This window comes from Rhinoraja longicauda, chromosome 6 (assembly GCF_053455715.1).
Source record: "Rhinoraja longicauda isolate Sanriku21f chromosome 6, sRhiLon1.1, whole genome shotgun sequence".
In the NCBI taxonomy this organism is placed as follows: Eukaryota; Metazoa; Chordata; class Chondrichthyes; order Rajiformes; family Arhynchobatidae; genus Rhinoraja; species Rhinoraja longicauda.
Genome location: NC_135958.1, coordinates 17,094,606 through 17,101,381, shown reverse-complemented (window position 1 = coordinate 17,101,381; position 6,776 = coordinate 17,094,606).

Here is a 6,776-nt window from a genome sequence, read left to right as displayed (position 1 = left end):
TACTCCATCATTACATCATGACTGACCTGTGAACCTGCTCCATATTTTAGCCTTTTCACCGTATCACTTGTATCCTTAAAAAGCCATTGATTTCAGATTTAACGCTTTTTGAAATTTATAATATTCTTTCCTCATACACAATTCATACTGCCAATAGATGTGGTTCTTTTATAAAACTAGGTTTGAACTTGTATCCCAACTAAGTAATAGGGCTGTAGGTAATAGTTTGTCAGGGGCAAGCACGAATGTGTACACATCTGTGTTGTGAAAGCTATTATTTTGAGACCATTGTACCAAGCAACAAATGGGATAATGACTGGGAACGACAGGAAGAACATAACTAGTGATGCAAGAACAAATAATGTTAAAATCAAGGCAAATGGTAACAATTAATATGAAATGGCCTCTAATTGAGTCGACTGAGCATTTGCATCTAGGTGAACAATTTAGTGACACAAATGGAGATAAAAGAAAAAAGAGGAAAAATTGTGTCTCAAGATCAAGGACCAATACAGATGGAAACAAGATAAGGAAAAGAACACCATGTTGCTGGGTTTTTTTCCAGGCCCCCCTCGGTCATGGCTGACCATGATGCATCCTGGTTGTTGGCAATTGCTCCAAACCTCGGCTAGAGCAGCGTCGATGCGTGGTCGGATGCAAGCCTGGGCGATGTCAGATGAAGGACAGGCTGTTGCCCATGCAGCACGTCCCCCCTTTCCACGGCGCTGATCGATCCAGAGGAACAGCAGAACCGTTGGTTTGGCACCAGCGCCGTCGCAGGAGCTGCCAGAATCAAGGTCGTAGACAACGACAAACTGCCTTAGGGACTCCGAATTTTCTTGAGGTTTACTCCTGGAGCCTTTTCCATGACTGGACATGGCAGTGGAGGTTTTAGATCAGAGTTTTCCCTCTCCTAGATGGACTGCCTTCCCAGGCTGACGAGCCTCATCTGCCCGAGACTCGTGAGGGCGGGAGCGTCTACTTTCCCGTCTATGTTGTATTTTATATGCCTTCTAATTGTAGTTATTGGAGGCAGAAAGATTTAATCCAATGAGCAAAATGCAATGCATGCATAGACTCTGGTCTTCACATAGATTTAGCTTTAATGTAGTTAAATCTAGTTTAACCATTGTTACACCCCATTCAGCCCCTCCCTCGCCCTGCTTTTGGTAAGGCAGATCACTGTTCCATTCTACTGCTGCCTGCATACAGGCAGAAACTAAAACAGAAAAAAACGGTTTCCAGGGTCATACATAAATGGAACAATGAGGTTGATGAGGCCTGACAGGACTGCTTTGACACAACTGACTGGCAGATGTTTGAAGATGCAGCAGAAGGCAACTTTCTCACCGCCAGGCCCCAAGCGGTCAAGATGGGTAGACATGCATCTAACCCCCTCACCCTGAACACAGGATCCCCCCCAGGGTTGCATCCTTAGCCCCCTACTGTACTCCCTATACACACATGACTGTGGGGCCAGGTTCAGCTCCAACTCCATCATCAAGTTTGCTGACGACACTGGTGGTGGGCCTGGTCTCCGATAACAAGGCCTAATGGGAGGAGGTGGCTGATGTGGCACTCTGGTGTCAGAACAACAGCCTCCCCTTGAATGTCACAAAAACTAAGGAGCTGATTGTAGACTTGAGAAGGGCTCAACATCCGAGGACGTACACGCCACTGGAGGTAAATGGGATTACTGTGGATAGGGTGAGCAGCTTTAAATACCTGGGAGTCCACATCACAGAGGATCTGACAAGGACAACACACATTGCCGCACTGGTAAGGCAAGGCAGCACCTTTACCACCTCAGTCGAGGAAATAGAGTCTCTAGGAGGATCCTTCTGTGCTTCTTCTGAGGCTGTAGAAAGCATCTTGTCCGGAAACATCACAATCTGGTTTGGGAATAGCTCTGCCCAGGACAGGAAGGCTCTGCGGAGAGAAGTGCGTTCAGCAGAACGCACTATGGGAACTACACTCACCCCTCTGCAGGACCTATACATCAGGAGGTGCAGATCCAGAGCCAGCAACATTATGGGGGACCCCTACCACCTCAGCAACGGACTGTTCCAGCTGCTACAGTCAGGCAAACGCCTCCGCTGTCACGCTGTGAAAACAGAGGATGAGACGGAGTTTCTTCCCACAGGCCATCAGGACTGTTAACTCTCACATCACCAGGACTAATTTAATTTACTGTATTAATTTATTTTTTGTGTTAAAAAATATTTTTCTATTGTTTTGTAGTTTTAGCACAATCCGCAGGCATTGCCACTTTCATTTCACTGCACATCTTGTATATGTATGTGACAAATAAAGTTCACTTGACTTGATCAACGAATACACAGACTCTGTCTTAGGCTACATAAGTAAGTGCATCGATGATGTGGTTCCAAAAGCCACCATCTGCACTTACCCAAATCAGAAACCCTGGGTCGGACGGGAAATCGGTGCTAAACTTAAAGTTTACTGCCTTCAACTCAGGCGACCTCAACGCCAACAAGGTAGCCAGATATGACCTCCGGAAGTCCATCAGGAAAGCCAAGAGAGACTACAGAAACAAAGTGGAATCTAACTACTACAGCTCGGACTACAGACGCATGTGGAGTGGATTACCCTGCATCAGACTACAAAGGGAAAAACAGGAGCACTGTTCAGCCTACCGCATCGCTCTCGGACGAGCTTTACACTTTTTACGCCCGGTTCAATGCAGACAACACAGCGCCCACCATGAGTCCACAGGTGTGCAGGGGGACTACCACACTGTCCTTACAAACGGCAGACGCAAGGCGGTCCTTCAAAAAGGTCAACGACCGCAAAGCTCCAGGGCAGGATGGTATTCCAAGGCGGGCCCTCAGAGCGTGTGCTGATCAACTGGCAGAGGTGTTCACCAACATCTTCAACCTCTGAGTCAGTCTGTGGTTCCCACCTCCTTCAAAGCATCCATCATCGTTCCTGTTCCAAAGAAACCAGTAACCTCCTGTTTAAATGACTACCGTCCTGTCGCACTGACATCAATCATGAAGTGCTTCGAGCGACTAATCAAAACTCACATCTGCTCCTCTCTCCCTGACATCTTGGACCCTCTTCTGTTCGCATATAGACCAAACAGGGCCACGGACGATGCCATCGCCATGGCAATACATACTGCGCTCGCCCACCTGGACAAAGGAAATACATATGTGAGAATGCTCTTTATTGACTACAGCTCGGCATTCAACACTATTATTCCCTCAAAACTTGTCCCCAAGCTCCTTGATCTTGGATTGGAGACCTCCATCTGCGGATGGATATTCGATCTCCTGACGGGCAGGCCCCAGGTGGTGAGAATTGCAGCCACACCTCTTCCTCACTGATCCTCAACACAGGCACACCACAGGGCTGTGTGCTTAGTCCTCTCCAGTACTCCCTGTTCACACATGACTATACTGCTAAGCACAGCTCAAACAGCATCCTAAAGTTTGCTGACGACATGACCATCTTGGGCCTCATCACAGACAACAATGAGACGGCCTACAGAGAGAAGGTAAAGGCAATAAACAGCTGGTGCCAGGAAAATAACCTCTCTCTCTCTCTCAATGTCAGCAAAACTAAAGAGATGATCGTGGACTACAGGAGACAGCAGGGGAGTGGACACCTCTCCATCCACATCGGTGATGCTGAGGTTGAAAGGGTCAGCAGCTTTAAGTTCCTCGGTGTGCACATCACTGAGGACCTTTCCTGGACACTGCACACAGACACAATAACAAAGAAACCCCACCAGCAACTCTTTTTCCTGAGAAGACTGAGGAAGTTTGGCATGAACGCCAGTATTCTCACAAACTTCTACAGATGCACCATCGAGAACCTGCTGACGGGCTGCATTACAGTCTTGTATGGGAACTGTTCTGCCCACAGCCACACATCACTAGAGAGTGGTGAAGACGGCACAGCACATCACTGGCAACTGTCTCCCGGCCATTCAGGACATTTTCTACCGGCGGTGCCTGCGGAAGGCACGCAGCATCATCAAGGACCACAGCCACCCAGCACTCAGGCTGTTCTCCTCGTTACCGTCAGGCAGACGATACAGGAGTATGGCTGCGCGTACCACCAGACTTAACAGTTTCTCCCATCAGGCTTCTGAACTCAAACACATTTCAAATCATATATGTTGATTATTTTTAATATTGTCTTTTTACCTATTTTTAATATAGTCTTTTTACCTTAATGTCATTTTTTATCTTATTTATCCTTGGAATATTACTGCTGAGGTGACCCGTTGTCTTGTCAAATACATTTAATTGTACCGTTGACCCCGTGTCAACCTACATATGACAAATAAATTTGTAATATTATTATTTAGTCACATAAATGACTACTACATGTAATGTGGAGAATAGGTTCACATAATTACAATTGTTTGCAAAAATACATTATACATTTCCAGGAAATAAACCATTTTAGACCTTTAACAATGAGCCAAAACAGTGATGATGGACTTGGTTTAGTTTATTGTCATGTGTACCGAAGTACAGTGTAAAACCTCTGTTGCGAGCTAACCAATCAACAGAAAGACTGCACATGATTACATTCGAGCCATCCAGTGTACAGATACATGATAATCTCTCCTTATTCCGTTCTGAGATTCCCACCTACTTCAAGACTACCGAAGAAAAGCAAACTCTCATGCCTTAACGACTACTGTTCAGTGGCCTTGACATCCATGATCATGAAGTGCTTTGAGAGGCCAGTTATGGAACTCATTAAATCCAGTCTCCCAAGCAGCCTTGACCCACTGCAGTTACAATAGACAATAAGTGCAGGAGGCCATTCGGCCCTTCGAGCCAGCAACGCCATTCATTCTCAATCAGTACCCCGTTCCTGCCTTCTCCTCATACCCCCTGACTCCGCTATCCTTAAGAGTTCACCTACTGCCACAACATGTCCACAGCAGTTACCATCTCCTTGGTCCTACACTTATCCCTGGAATACCTGGATAAGGGAGACACCTACATCAGAATACAGCTCTGCTTTTAACACCATTATCCCATCCAAACTCTTGGAACTTTGAGTCAGCATTCATCTTTGGAACTGGATCCCTAACTTCCTGACCAACAGACCAATGAGGATGGGGGCAAATCATTCTCTATAATCCTCAAGACTGGTGCTCCGCAAGGATTTAAAACAATTCATTATAGAACAAAAATCCAAAAGTTGACAAATTCTCAGGAACTGATGGCCTTCATGCTGTTTTTGAAGAAGGGACTACCGATGGTGGATATTTGAGATGATCTCCAAATAATCAAATGGTAGAAAGTTTTATGTACCGTGTATCCTAAAGCAGAGTGCTGCGCACCAAGTTCATAAGATATGAATAGCACAAAATTGTGGCAAATTAATTTGTGTAGCCAAATAGTCAGTCATTTTGTACCAAGGTGATGAAAGACACGATAAACTTGAACTTTGATTTTACATGGTCTCAAAATGGACAACACACAGATCCTTCCACTAACACCCCTCAAATTAACCAGGTTGTTGTCAATTAAACCGAATAGGAAGAAATTGGATCACAGTTCATTGTGGCTACCTTTTTAAAACAAAATCCCAAAGATCAGTTGTACATTGTATTAATAGAATAACTTCTGAAACCATACAAGAATGTGTTAACTGTAAACAAATTTTATTGAACTTTCATCCAGATAAAATTGCACAAACATCAATTTAGGCTTTCAAACACACAGGAATAAGAAGTGTTCCAGGTCAGTAAACCTCATTCTTTGGTGCAGAGGCTGGGTCTTACAATTCAGAGGTAAATTATATAATAGGGAGGAAAAAAAATTACCCGTCACCTTACTGTAAAGACAAGCCCAAGAGGAATTTTCCTTTAAAATGAACTTTTTTTTGGTAGTCGAGGACCCCATTTTCCCCTCTCCTTTAAGCAGTGGTAACCACCAATGAACATTAAATGCTGGGTTGTTGCACAACAGTAACTTAAACAATACTGCTTGGACATCTTTAAATACAGAAACAGGCTCTGTTATTTTGAGGCACTTGTCTAAGTTTGAGAAAAGGGCCTTTGACCACTTGCACCAGACATTTTAATGCTATCCCCTTAATCTAGAACAGACTACAGTTAAAATTAGAACAGAGGCAATAAGCAAAATCACATCTTACACAAATCAATAGAACGTTTGCTTTTTTATGCAGCTCTGCCTCTAAAATAATGAGCCTGGAACTTAGTTTCACTGTTTTTAGAAAACAGCGAAAACTTCTTTTAAGCTATATATTACGTCTTCTCAACCAGGATTTCTGGATCTTGGACCAGACACTTAAATTCTCAAGAATAAATTTTGAATAAAGTCTGCTTAACTAGTGGTTTGAAACCCAGTTTCAGAATATAAAAAAAACTTAAGCACTTCATAAAATCAGTCCACAAAAACAAAATTTGTTTAAACAAACAGCATATCAGGTGCTCCCATTCACAACTGGGGTCACATCTTGTTAATGAAAAAGTCAACTCTTGTCTACATTTTAACATTATTCAACTATCAGGTGTGTGAAATGGGTTATTAAATTCCAGATCAGTTTTGAAACAACTGCATTGACTACTAAAAGGACAAATCCTGCAAAGACTTAAATTGGACCTACTCCAAGTGCCCCACTCACCAAATTTCTATTCTGCAGGCATATTTGTGGATTATGAATAACCTCTACAGCCTGTAACCCAACTGGTTCCCAAATCTACCTTATCTGAGCATCCTTCCTGCCAAGCACGGCACTGCCACCTCTCAACCAGCAAT